Genomic DNA, 14,786 nt, shown 5'->3' with positions numbered 1-14,786 from the left:
ATGGAAGTCTAGCATAGAAAAGTAATTTGGATGAGAACAACCATATCCTAGAAACTCAAATGTGCAGTGACATAACAAAATAGAATTTCCCCAAGATCAGCAGCAATGAAGTTCCATGAAAGAGCACAGTGTATTTAGACATAATTCTCTAGGTTCAAACTCTGGTATGAGTATGCTCCCCAGAGAATGTAAAAACATGTTGATAATTTTAAAGTGACCACCCAAAAATGCAAGCAATTTTCTTTAACTTCACAAGAAAACTTCATTGGAAAATGGAATATTAGATTTTGGTACTTTTTTTTAAGAATACTTGTCATTTATTTCCACACTATTGTGTTTAGAAGTCTTTATTACTTTTAAATATATACTGTACTTGCTTGACAAATGCAAATACTTTGAGAGGATATCCTAGCAGAACTCACTGTGGTTAGAGGATTTTTCTGTCCTCTTGTAGAGTCACATACTTAACAAATCAAAAAGCAACAAACATATGCAATTAAAATGCCCCATAGTAAATAATTACCATTATTCCACAAAGAAAAACAAACTTTTATTTATATAACGCATTTTGCTATGCTCCACAGAGGGAAGAGAACATTTTCATTGAAAACTAATATCCTACCCTGTTGTGTATGTAAATATTTTAGGGGATTATTATGTTACTGACCCTACCCTAGGTTGTGGTTGTGCCCTACCCTAGGGTGTGACCTGGCATTCTGCCCCCATCCTAGGGTGGTACCTGATTCTGCTCCTACCATTGGGTGGTACCTGATTCTGGGGGATAAAAACAAGGGTCTGTGGAAGGCGAGAGGCTTTTGGCTGGAACTTATGCTGAGTCTTTGGACTTCAGTCTTGTTCACCGAATAAAACTAACATTTCTACAAGCCTGATTGTCTGCGAGCTGTTTACCTGCTGTTTCACCTCAGAACCGTCGGCAGGACTGGGTGGCAGACGCAAGCTCCGAGCTGGAGGGGAAAGACCTCATCCTCCGTCCCTCCGTCAGTCAACCTCTTCAGGGGCTGACTTGCAACACTACCCATTCAGTTGCAGCTTCTTATAGATTTTATACTATTCTCAATTCTACTTGTTGCTTGAATGTGAAATTCATTAGTCATAAAGGAGAGTTAGGGGTTTTCTCGCTGATCTATAGAGTTTTGGGGGGACAGGAAATCTAAGAGAATCAAATCATGTTTACCAGAATGAAAATGCACAAGGAAAAATACAACAGCCCCAGGAGTGAAAACACTGATACACTTTGTATAGTAATGTATCCTATAGAAATAGGAAGCATTATTTCTTCTTTGCCACAAGCCAAACCAGGCCTCCTAGTCCATAGAAATATGTGAAATACAAATAAAGCTCTCATCACCAGAAAGAGAATAGAGTCAGTCTACGAAATCTTTGGTGGGCAAAAATTTGTAATTCATTTCTGAAAGGCCAAGAGTTTTGGATATTAAAGAAATAAAGAGTATTTTGAATCAGTGACGAACTCTGACTTCTCAAGATGCATTTATTATTGTCTCTGACATGATAATATCACTCATATTATGGCACATATGTTTAAGTCTGAACTGGTTCCTTGTGACATAGTTTTAAATTTTTTTTTTTTTTGGTTTTTCGGCCACATCTGTTTGATGCTTAGGGGTTACTCCTGGCTAAGTGCTCAGAAATTGCCCCTGGCTTGGGGGGACCATATGGGATGCCGGGGGATCGAACCGCGGTCCTTCCTTGGCTAGCGCTTGCAAGGCAGACCCCTTACCTCTAGCGCCACCTTGCCGGCCCCAGTTTTAAATATTTTAAAGACATACTTACCTGGCAGGGGAGATACCGTGATCACAAAGGTGGTTTCCCCAGGGCAAGGCTTATCCATTGCACTCCGGGTGTGCTGACCCCTGCGATTTCCCCAAATGTGGGAAACTCGACTGCATAATTTGTGGTAGTGGGGGACTGTGTTTGCGCTCTACCCTGACAAAAAGAGAAAAAAAAATATTTTAAAGGCTTGGAATATTTAGGATAGATCAGACAAACAAGAGACAAGTGTTATTCTTAAGAGCCTATCATCAAGGTAAAGAAGATGTTAAAAGAATAATATGGAACATATCAAAGGGCAACCAAATATTTACTGAGCTTTGGCACAGACAGTCATGTGAATGCTATTGTGTATCAGTCAATTCAGCCAAGTCATGTGTAATAACAAACCTTACCTTGGATATATCAATAACTTATAAATGAACATTCCTGTTTTGACAACAACTACCTGCCTGCTCAGGGCAGATATCTGCTCCCACAGTTCTCATTCTCACCAGAAAGAATTTTTCTTCCAGCAAGTGGAAAAGATGGGCCAGTGGTATAAGCACATGTAAGTCTTTCACCAGACTAGGCCCCTGTCCTTCTCACTTCCATTATTCTTGACCCAGAGAATTTGAGGATGCACAGTTAATGTTTAAGTAATGTTAAGTAGTGTTTAAGATATTAATGTTTAAGAAATGTTTAAGATAATTATGTATATTTCGGAAGCCAATAGGCACTTACCAAAGGCCAATGAGCTGGATGTTTCCTGACACAATGAGGAGGGCCACATCCAGTATGACCAGAGACAGAGTCACTGTGTTCTATCTAGAGGTCCACATGGGGTGTGGTTGATGAAGGCTCTAGGATGTTGCCATGGCCCTTTGTTTGCTCTGCCTACTAATTCTTTGGCTCTGTGCCTCTTGCTTGCCATCAGAGCCTACTCTGATTTTAGGTTTTCCAGCTCTGTGCAGCATTCTGGCTGCCACACAGCCCCTGCCCTCAGCACTCGCCAGTTCTGCCCAAGTTCTTTAATCCACACCACTCGACTCCGCTTAAGGAGTCCCTGGATGCAGCCTCCAAGCACCTGAACCACATCTGCTCACATCTCTCAGTCCAAATCCCAGCGTGGCTCTGCTTCTCACGCACAATTGGCAGGTTTCTTCCACTCTTTCAACTACTGGTTCAAGTTACCTAGAAAAAGCAAAGATATAAACAAATTATTTGGGGGACATGCATTTTCAGATCCATTAAATTAAAAACACAAGACCCAGCGAGATGAATATTAACACTGTAATTCAGGAACTGGTTCTTTGCACTCTGCACAGAGAATTCTCTGAATGGGATGATTTGGAAAGGGCTTTTGACAACATTGGGTCTGGGTTCAACAGGATTGAAGGAATGAAATGAAAATACACATTACTGTTATTTTAAAAGTATTATGAGGGTCAGATAAAAGTATAGAAGGTAGGTTTGCCTTATATATGGTCAATCCTGAATTGATCTTCAGCACTGCATTTGGCCCCCTAAACATTGCCAGGAATGATGCCTGAGTCGAGAGCAAGGAATAAACCCTGAGTACGACTGGATATAGTCCAAAGAATACAAAACATGTAGTAATAATAATGTACATAGTTGCAACATGAGATCAGATATACATTACTTTCATTCATTATAAAATCTCCAAAGCATAGTCCAAATTAATAATAGCATTGGTGGGCTCGGAGAGATAGCACAGCAGCATTTGCCTTGCAAGCAGCCGATCCAGGACCAAAGGTGGTTGGTTCGAATCCCGGTGTCCCATATGGTCCCCCGTGCCTGCCAGGAGCTATTTCTGAGCAGACATCCAGGAGTAGCCCCTGAGCACCGCCAGGTGTGGCCCAAAAACCAAAAATAATAATAATAATAGCATTGGCATAATAATAAAGATATTGGCATAGCTCTGATACCTCACTAGTCTGTTCTTAGGTTTAAAAGCAGTCAATTGAGAGTTACAGAAGCCAACAAAGCATATGATGCATATATTTAGTAATAGGGAGAGGCAGTAAATCAATGCCGTTTTGAGCACATACTTATTGTCAGTTCTCTGTATCATATTTATCCTGCCTTTCATTCCTGATAATTTCAATTCACATCAGGATGAAAAAGTCTAAATCTAGGTTTGAATTAAGAATCCTACCTATCTATAGATTTCAAACTCTGCCCAATAAAACAAGGGAGCAGAAATGAGAAACAAATCAATTATGACTTTCTCCTGCTTTCTTAGGTGTAAGTAGAGGAATCTAAACAAAATAGCATAGTATGAAAGTTATGTTTGTAGAAACTCATATCTCTTACTTTTCTTCTTTAAAAGTAAATAAATAAAAGGGAATTTATTATATTACAAGTATCCTGAGAGGCAAGATGTAATTTTTCCTGCCTAATATGTGAGGTTTTGCTGTGGACGTCCTGCATCTCAGCAATTCTCGTGGGCCATAGCACTACACGAGAGAAAAGCGGGAGCACGAGCAGCCGAATGAAATAATATTGCAGAAATGAATACCGCACACAAAGTATGGGGACCCACGTCTGACGAGCGTGTGACAAGTTTAATTTTTGAGCAAGGGAATTTATAGGGGTAAAATTAGCCACAGGTAGAGAATAATTGTAATCACAAAGCCTAGTACAAAAATAACAATACCTAAGCTATGGGTGTGACTGTAAAAATTGTAAGTTACAAGAGAGAAGGTCACAACTCAAGGTAACTCCTTGCTAGCTTACTTTAAATGTAAAATCAGGATTAGGGGGACGTAGGAAATATCTAGAAACTTGATCTTTCTAGGCTGGACTCTATAGTTTTAGAGGTTAAGTGAAGGGAGGAACCAAATCCCCAAGAGCTTCCCTATTTCTAAAAAAGGATCAGTAGTCCAGATCTGCATTCTGGTTACGCCCTTGATTACCAGAAACTGCAGTTGCAAAGAGAAAAATTGTCTTTGTTTTTAGGACTGACTATATCCAGAAAAAGGGGTACTCAAATAAACTTTTGTGCTGGAATTTCTGAGCCAAATTATTTGATAGAGGCCAATATTTTACCTGATATATACAAAGGAGAGATAGTCAAATACTAGCTGAAAATGTACTACCAGGCATCTCTTTGGAAATTCCTCAACCATCCACGCAGGGGAAAAAGGAATCCACAGCGGGCCTTTTGAAGAACCCCATAGGTTTTACCCACCAGGAAAATCTGAGGATACATCCGGTGGGCTGAGCCCCCCTAAAAGCTTAAGTATGCCCTGTCAAGGTCTAATTTACAAATCTTTTCCAACTTTCCTTAGTTTTTCTTTATCCCTGAGAAAGCAGCATTTCAGGTAAATTTGCGAATTATGTGTCCTTGATGTTGGGCAGAGCTGGTTTCTGCAGGCTATGGTTTTAACACTGGCCAGTGTATTTGGGGCTGATTCATGAGGGGACAGTGAAGAGGCCGCTGAAGCTGGTATTACCATAGCACTTAGCTTTTTAGTAAAAGTTGTTTCAGGTTTCTATGTGGGACTCCTTCCAGGAAAAGGCTTGAAGGCTTGTTTTAAGATCTGCGAGGAAAGGGCCCGGGGATTAATTTTTCATATGCATTAAAGATGACTATAACAATGTGTTTCTTTACAAGGTTAATAAACAGGAAAAGGCAAGTGATCAAAATGCAACCATAATTATTACTAGAATCAGAGCAGACTGCTACTTAAAACTACAAGACACTATCATTAGAGGCAAACTTTTTCATGCCACCATCAATTTAAAATGACTCAGAATTTTTTCAACAACTGGCCTCCACTTATTCAAGTTTAAAAATGACATCAATAAAGCAGTGACATATTTCCCCATTCAATAGCGATGATAATAATGATAGGATTAAAGTGTGTCTAGGCTCAAGCTATTGTTTGGCCTTGCTACCAAAGGCAAAAAAAATTACACAGTAAACCAATAATTACAAATGTAAGATCAATTTCAGATTAAAAGTCAAGATCAAAATTATGAAGGAAGTCTGTGGTGGTGTGTTTAGTGCTGAATGGAAAAAGGTACAAGTAATTTCTAAGATTAGCAGAATATTCATCATTGCCCACTAATAGTAAAGACACAATAATTCACTTGAAAGGATGCTTTGACTTAGGACTCCTTGGCTTTAAGATAACTTACTTGTTAAGCAGCATAACCACAAAATAGTGTCAACGGTGTAATTTTCCAGAGCTCACTTCATTGACTCTTCCACAAACATATTCAAGTGAAGTTCACCTGCAAGTTCAAAATGTTGGCAAGTTGAACATCTCAAATAATTTTTTTGCTCAAACCTTGCTTTTTTCCATTGCTTTAATCAAAATCCTTTGACAAGGTTCTTATATTAACGGTCTAGACTTAATATTTAAATTCTTATATATTAAAATAGTGAAGTGATGGTATTTGTTTTCAGGGGTGAGTTTCAAGGATGGTAAAAACTGAATATGAGTGGCCAGATAGAAAAATGTTGTCATTCAGTAATTCATCTGGTTCAGGGAAAGAGTGCACATGTGTGGCTCAAATATCTCTTTTTGAAGCCTAGTTCTGTTGCTTACTAGCTGTAAAACTTGGGGGAAAGTATTATTCTGGACCTTGGTGTAATGATATATGAAAATGGGAGTAATTATGTTTGCCTGCCTCAGAGAGGTTTTATGGGTTTAAATTTGTAGTGCCAGAAAAATAAAGCCAGGCAGCATCTGGTTTACATGGCACCAATCCCTGGTATCCCAATTGATTCCTAAGCACCACCAGATGTGATCCCAAAGAACAGTTGGGTGTAGCCTAAAGGCTCACCCTCCATCAATCAGTGAAACAGTCAGTTCTGTACTTATCAGTAGAGGGGTCATGTAGATGCCAAGCAGGGCATTTAATAACTGTGTGTGGTAGGATCATCATGATCGCTGTAGATTGACTTGATCTATCAGATATTGAACCTCCTCATGTCTTGACCTTACCTATGAGTTAGTAATAGGAGCCACCTTACAGTGTTGGGATGAGGATTGAAAGACCACTGTCATGGTCAACCCCTTTACAGACACCCTTAGCATCTGGGGGCCCATTGGAATTGGGAGCAGTTAGTTTGAAGGATTTCTCAACTTCTCATCCCAGGACTATCATGAATCTGTGTAGCAAGATTCTGTCTCTTTCTATCTCTAACTTTGCTCTTCCCCTTATATGCGGGGGAGATAGTGAGCTGGAGAGGATGAAATGACTCTGAGAGGTATGAGAAGCTGTAGATAAAGGAAGTTTCTTGTGGTCATGACCATAAAGAAGTGGATCTGCCTAGTTGAGTAAAGGGGAAAGAGTACTTCACACAGAGACATGTTAGGAAGAGCAGTCCCTAATGTATAGGTAGGTATTCTAACTTAATTCTGAAATAGGAGTTTAGTTGCCTTAAAATTCACAGACCTGGGAAGAGAAGCTAGTTTGACACTAGTTGATGTATGATGATGCCATTCAGTACAGCAACAGTGAAACTTGGGAGCAAATGTGTTGATCAGGAAAGAAACAGAAGATGCTAGAACAAATAGCCCCCAGAACTCAATGACTGACCCCATTGAAGGCTCTTTTTTGCACGTGTAATACATAGTGGAAAATTGGGTATTCAGAGGATAGCGTTCATTTGTCTGAGGGGCTCATGCCCCTTCCATTTAGTAGCTATTCATTTTTCAGAACCTTTATCCAGCAAAGCCAAAAGCAGAAAACATATGGAGGATAGTTGAGGAAGCTTTAAAGACCAGAACCCTGGGACTGTAGCAAAAGATAGCACAGTTTGTGGGGTGTTTGCCTTGCACTCAGCCAACACATATTGGATCCCCAGCATCCCATATGGTCCCTGAGCTCACCAGAGGTGATTCCTGAGTGCAGAGACAGGAATTGCCCAGTACACATCCAAGTATAAACTTCTCCTAAATAAAATAAAGGCCAGAGTCCATACTATGGATCAGAGCTTAGCTATATGGCCATCCAACTGCAAAAGTAGTCAGTGGGTGGGTTCCTTTCTGTTTAGGAATACAATAAAATGGGAAATGGGAATGTAAATACGCATGATGCTGTTCTCACTGAGAATTATAACTGCCAAGGTATTTCTCTTTTTTTTTTTACCAATATATAGATGATGGTTTATAGTATTTTAGATGGATGAGATAGAGAAGGAATGAAACTAATGCATTTTTCTGTAAAGCACTAGATGATAAACGGTACAGCTCTGTGGTATAGAAGAAAAATAAGGGACTAGTTTCCATGCAAAAGGACATTTTTAAATAACCAAAAAAATGTTAAAACTATTTAAAATTTTGGGGAAAAAATATTCTGAGCTCAAGGACCATACAAAATAGAACAGATGGCTGGGTGTGGCCTGTGAACTAAGTTTTATAGTCCTTAAACAAGAAAATTTCTAAGAGAAAAAGAACTGCCTGATTTCTTATTGTTCAGAGTCCATTGTAGACCTTCATTTGTTTGTTGTTTGTTTTTGGTTTTTGGGCCACCCCCGATGATGCTCAGGGTTACTCCTGGCTATGCACTCAGAAATCGCTCCTGGCTTGGGGGACCATACAGGACGCTGGGGGATCAAACTGCGGTCCAACCTAGGTTAGCGCCTGTGAGGCAAATGCCCTACCACTTGCGCCATTGCTCCAGCCCCCTAACCAGTTTTTGCTTTGAAAATTTTCAGGTAATTCATGGAGGCACAGGTTATATAATATCTGTTCTTGTAATCATGAAAATTTTCAGAGTGAAACAAAAGATGCATTCTTAGATGACATTCCAAAATAAGAGCATTTACTATATACTAAATAATAAGAGAGAAAATTTTAGATTATGTTTCAAAGTATAAGAAATCTGCACATCCTTAAGAACACATTTCTGGGGGCAGGAGAGATAGCATGGAAGTAGGGTGTTTGCCTTTCATGCAGAAGGACGGTGGTTCGAATCCCAGCATCCCACATGGTCCCCTGTGCCTGGGCAATTTCTGAGCATAGAGTCAGGAAGAACCCCTGAGCGCTGCCGGGTGTGACCCCCTTCCCCCAAAAAAAGAACACATTACTGTGCTACAATGCATTGCTATATCATGTTAATATTTTCTAGCCCTCTCTTTATTTGTGCTGGCTACTTGCTGATATTTAGTTAATCTTCTCCCCCCCCCACCCCACCCCCCCCCCCCCCCCCCCGTGAGGCCTGCTTAAAATAGCTCCCTTTCCCTGATCCTTAGATCACTGGGCAATATGAAATAGAACTAGGGGCAGGTCCATGCAGAGACACTCTCCTCCTGGACCTCAGCTTCATCATCTGGATTCTTAACTGAATTCTTTGTAAAGGAAGCACTAAGAGAAAAGTCATGTCCAGGATCTCAGATTCTCCTTAACTCTCACAAACTTTAGTATGTGCTCCTCTGCCAACAATTCCACAATAGGCCTGATTTAAAATGTAATTATGACATACTACCTCCTCCTCCACAAAAAAAAAAAAAGAAATCACCCAACATCCCAGCCTGGAAGTACCACCTCTTTAGGTGAACAGACAGAAAATACCCCAAATTGCATCAGTGGAATTTTGCCCACTTTGTGAAACACTGAGTCTCCTGCTCCCTATAGTGTCTGATCAGTGCAGGAAAAGGTGACTTAGCATGTATATTCTTTAAACTCTAGCCCCTCCTCTGTAGTACACCTGACAAATTCCTCAAAAGTGGGGAGCAAGCACTCTTTGGTCTTCATATGCCATCAGCTATCAGAGGACTGTGCTTCTGTATAATACTTCAATATTTTGTTGCTTCTCACCTAAGGTGATATCCATTTGCTTCTCCTCTGTGTCCAGCCTTTATGGACAGGAAATGACAGTAAGTAAGTATGAGGGTGAGAAACCCACCATATCATGCCTTGCTAAGCTTCTTGAAAAACCATTATTCATAGCTTTATCAACCATAGAATCTTGATTTAAAAATATTTAAGATTTTTGTGCTTCATCAAATAAATTGTTTCAACATATAATAATGTTTCATTAATACATTTATTTAAGCACCATTATTACAAACATGTTTGTAGTTGGGTTTCAGTCATAAAAAGGAACACCCCTCTTTACCAGTGCAACCTTCCCACCACCAATGTCCCCATCTCCCTTCTCCCCTCCCCTTTCTGTTTTCAAGATAGGCACTCTATTTTTCTCACTCACTACAATTAGCATGACAATTGGTGTAGTTATTTTTCTAACTGCATTCACCACTCTTAGTGATAAGCATTATATTGTGAGCCAGTCCTTCCAGCCCTCATCTCTATTGTCTCTGGGTATTATTATCAGACCGTCTTTTATTTTTCTTAGATTCCACAGATGAGTGAGACTATTTTGTGTCTATCTCTCCCCCTCTGACTCAGAACTCAACATAATAGTTTCAATGTCCATCGATGTATAGGAAAATTTCATGACTTCATTTTCCCTGACAGCTGCATAGTATTCCATTGTATAGACATACCTCTGCTTTTTTAGCCACTCATCTGTTTTGGGGCATCTGCGTTGTTTTCAGATTCTGGTTCTTGTAAATAGAGCTGCAATGAACATAGGCATACAGAGGGCATTTTGTTTTGTGTTTTTGAGTTCCTAAGGTATATCCCTGGGAGTGGTAATAATAGTTATCTTATTTTCTTCTTACTCTATGTGGACTAAATCAGCACCTATTTTTTTTTCATTTAGAACAAAAATTGATCTCAGGATTATTTTTTCAGGTAAGATTTCTGTTTGTCTTTTCCTTCTGGGCTGGTTTTATTTGCATAGTCAGGAATTTGAGAAGTTTCATATTTTCTCTTTCACTTGATTAGCAGTAAGGGATATCATTTTACTTGGTACTGATAAACCAGAGTTGACATTTTGAACTAAAGATGTTTTTTCTGCATATCTATTTATCAGCCTCTTTTCAAAACAAACTTACTTGATAGAGTAGTCAAAACTGATTAGAAAAATACAAAATTAACTCAGAATCTCTATATATGCAATTATCTATAATGCAATCTATAATTGTTATAATACATTATTGTCTACAATACAATAATATAATACAAGGACCTGAGGGTGTTACCAGTTTCAGGAGAATTGTGATGTAACAGTAACTTACACACCAAGTATCTGGGTCTTTCATTCTAAGGAAAGCATCATTTTTGACTTTTGGCTGATGTTGAGCTGATTGTATAAGCCAGAGAGGCAACAGATACGTTAGAGAAAGCTTTGACTATAAGTAAAATTTTAGAATTGGATCACTGTCTATTTGGTGATTTTGCGTGTTATATGCCAGACAGTACATTCTTTATGTATTTATTGTTCTGGGATGAACATTAGAAACTTTTCCTTATTGGATCATGCCTTTGATCCAATCTGTATGCAAAGAGGAGAACAGAAAGATATCAGAGGAATTGCTTCAACGTCTGGGGGCCTGAATCCCACCCACAAGCCCTGAACTCTGAGCATCTGTTAGAGCCATTTCAGTGGCCTAGGTGAGGATCAGACATACCACACACACAATAGCTCCTTGTGCTTACATAGACTCTGAATTGCTCTGGGTGGTTTGTGTTTTCTTTATGTTTCCCCAAAAGTGCCGATTGCTAGTGAACTGGCAGAATTTTACAGAACCCAAGTAGTGATCAGCTTCAAGACTTGGTCAGTTGATTTCTGGGTGAGCTTGAACTGAAAATGACTTGGATGGGGAGGTAGTACAGAACTGTTTTGTAAAAGCAAGATCACTTGTGGGTCACTAAGAGTTTTACAAGATGGAGCAAAATAATGAAACACAACTTGAAATTAGGTACATCACCAAAGAAAAGTAAATAAATTAAGAGAAACAGAGGAGAAAGCTACCATCAAATTAAAGATGATTCAACCTGAATGATTCCCTGCTTTTACATCATGAAAAATACAGCATTGATTTACACATGGAAAAGTGATTTTTTTCTACTTTTTTTTTTAAAGAATCACTTTTTCATGTGTAAATCAATGCTGTCTCAATACAAAAATAATATATTTGAGTTTTCTTTCAGATTTATTTTTGTTTATTTTGTGCAGGGCCACAACCTGCAGTGCTCAGATACTACTCTGTTCTCTGGGTTCATTCACTCTTGGTGGAGTCAGGGGGTCATCTGGAGTGTTAGAAATAAGACTCAGGTCTGCTAAGTGCAAGGGAAGTGCCAAGTGCAATGCAATTTCTGCCCCCTTGAGAGGAAATTTTTAAGTTCTCCATTTCTGAGAGAAAATATACAGAGGTCCTTCTTACATAACTTGCAAAGATATTATGAGATATAATTCTCTCACATTAAAGGTTTACAAAAAATGCCTATCATGACAAAAGGCATGATTAAGAAAATTTTCTAAGACCTTGTTTTCAATTAGTTTTTTAGGGTTTTTTTTTTTTAGTTTATTTTCATTGCAGTGACATTGATTTACAAGAGGATATATTATGGCTTTATGGGTGTGATGTTAACATATCAGGCTCACCACCAAATTCACTGGACTCTCAACCCATTTGCCTACAGCCTTCAGGAGCCTTGGTTGTATGGCCAGAGACTAAAGGTTTGTTTTCATTAAATTGTTTCTTTCTTTGTTTCATTATAGACTACAAGTAGAATTATTCATTATGTGTCACTCTCCTTCTAACTTATTAAATTTAGCGTAATTCTTCATGTTGTAGAAAGAGGCATAAGATATGCTTTTGGTAGAATTGCTATTTTTATATTGTGTTGTGGTCTTTGGGCCACAGCTGGGTGGTACTCACTCATGGCTCTGTACTCAAGGATCAACCTGATGAGCCTGGAGTAACATATGTAGTGCCAGGGATTTAACGCAGGTTAGCACATGCAAGGCAGTTGTTCTACCCACTATCCTATCTCTCCAGTCACAGAACTGTCATTTAATATGTTCCCTTCTGTTTATCTCTGCTTCCACTTGTTTGTAGAGTATTGTTTTCTTCTTAAAGATGCCTTTAGTCTCAATGTCTAGTAGTGAGTGCAGTTAAAGAAATAACTACATTGAGAACTACCACAACAATGTGAATGAATGAGGAAGTAGAAAGCCTGTCTAGACTACAGGCAGGGGTGGGTTGGGGAGAAAGGAGATTTGGGACATTGGTGGTGGGAATGTTGCACCGGTAAAGGGGGGTGTTCTTTATATGACTCAAACCCAACTACAATTATATTTGTAATCAAGGTGTTTAAATAAAGATATTAAAAAAAGAAAGAAACTTGAATGTAAGCCTTCCATCTCATTTGTTACATTGATCCCTAGGTACTTCATTCTCACTGGTGCATTCATAAATAGGATTCTTTTCTTGATTTTTGTTCTCTTCTAGTTCATGGTTTGCCTACTGAAACAGCTATTGTATATACATATGTATATATAGTAGCCTATCACTCTATTGTTCTTTGTTCTACCTTTCTTTTCTTTTCCCTCATTTTGAAAACTGATTTATTTACAGAATATAAAATTACAATTGTAGAATTATAGTAATACAGAATTACAGAATTAAAGGAGTTCAGATGTATAGTTTAACACCTCTATCTTTGTATCAGATTCACTGCACCCACTAAAGTTGCATTCTTCATTTTTTATTAATATCTTTATTTAAACACCTTGATTACAAATATGATCGTAGTTGGGTTTCAGTGATGTAAAGAACGCCCCCTTCACTGGTGCAACTTTCCCACCACTAAAGTCCCAATCTCCCTCCTCCCACCCCACCCCCCACCTGTACTCTAGACAGGCTTTCCACTTCCCTCATTCATTTACATGGTTATGATAGTTCTCAGTGTAGTTATTTCTCTAACTGCACTCACTACTCTTTGTGGTGAGCTTCATGTTGTGAGCTGGACCTTCCAGCATCCTCTCTGTCTCTGAGGATTATTGAAAAAAATGTCTTTTATTTTTCTAAAACCCATAGATGAGTGAGACTATTCTGCGTCTATCTCTCTCCCTCTGACTTATTTCACTCAGCATAATAGATTCCATGTACATTCATGTATAGGAAAATTTCATGACTTCATCTCTCCTGATGGTTGCATGATATTCCGAGTTCTACGTGCATTGTAATTATCACCTGCAATTAGATATATAGTTACTTCTTTCCTAATTGGATGATTTTTCTTCTTAATAATTGCTGTGGCTAGGACTTTTAAATTATATTTTAAATAAGTGCTGAAAGTTGACATACCTGTCTTCTCCCTAAGCTTTCATTTTTTCATTCTTATGTTCATAATGGGTGTGTAGTAGAAGATCTTTACTATGTTGAAAATTCTTCTATCCCATTTCATTAAAGTGTTTTTAATAAATGAATGCTGATTCATTGAAAAATTTCTCTATTTATATGATCATATTTTTTTACTTTTGTTGATAGTATATCCTATTAAGAGATTGTATATTAAACCATCTTAGACTTGGAATTTTTTGAGAAGCATGGAAGAGTTTGATTTTTCAAAAAGTGTAGAAACCAGCTTTTTGAGCAGTGTGGAAACTGCTTTTTGTTTGTTTGTTTGTTTTGGGACCATATCTGGTGACGCTCCTGGGTTACTCCTGGCTATACACGCAGAAATAACCCCTGGCTTGGGGGTTATTTAGGACGCTGGGGATAGAACCAGGTCTGTCCTTGGTTAGTCGAATGTAAGGCAAATGCCCTACCGCTGTGCTACTGCTCTGACCCTTAGAAACTGATTTTTTGAGAAGTGTGGAAACTTCAGTTTCCTTGCTGTAACTGGCCTTATATTTAAGCTTTATATTTATTCATGATACTCAACCTTGAGAGATTTTATCATTTAAAAAATTCATCCATTTCTTCCAAATTATCCAACTGGTGATGTATAATATATGTAATATACTTACAAGGTATCTGTTGCAACTTCTCCCCTTTCATTTATGATTCTATTAGTAAATTTTCTACCCCCGACTTTCCCCCATCTCTTTCCCTTCCCTTCTCTTTCCCTCTCCCTTCCTCTCATTCATGAGCCAAGCCA

The 14,786-nt window shown here is 38.6% G+C and overlaps 1 non-coding gene across 1 annotated transcript; it reads left to right on the top strand.

Moving 5' to 3' along the window:
- The first annotated feature begins 1,804 nt into the window (after positions 1–1,804).
- Positions 1,805–1,968, top strand: LOC126029335 (U1 spliceosomal RNA). The gene has a single exon (XR_007502950.1). It is a non-coding gene; the product is annotated as a U1 spliceosomal RNA (small nuclear RNA).
- The last annotated feature ends 12,818 nt before the right edge of the window (positions 1,969–14,786 follow it).

This window comes from Suncus etruscus, chromosome 14 (assembly GCF_024139225.1).
Source record: "Suncus etruscus isolate mSunEtr1 chromosome 14, mSunEtr1.pri.cur, whole genome shotgun sequence".
Lineage (NCBI taxonomy): Eukaryota > Metazoa > Chordata > Mammalia > Eulipotyphla > Soricidae > Suncus > Suncus etruscus.
Note: the sequence above shows the minus strand (reverse complement) of the source record. Positions and strands in the feature narration are given on the sequence as shown.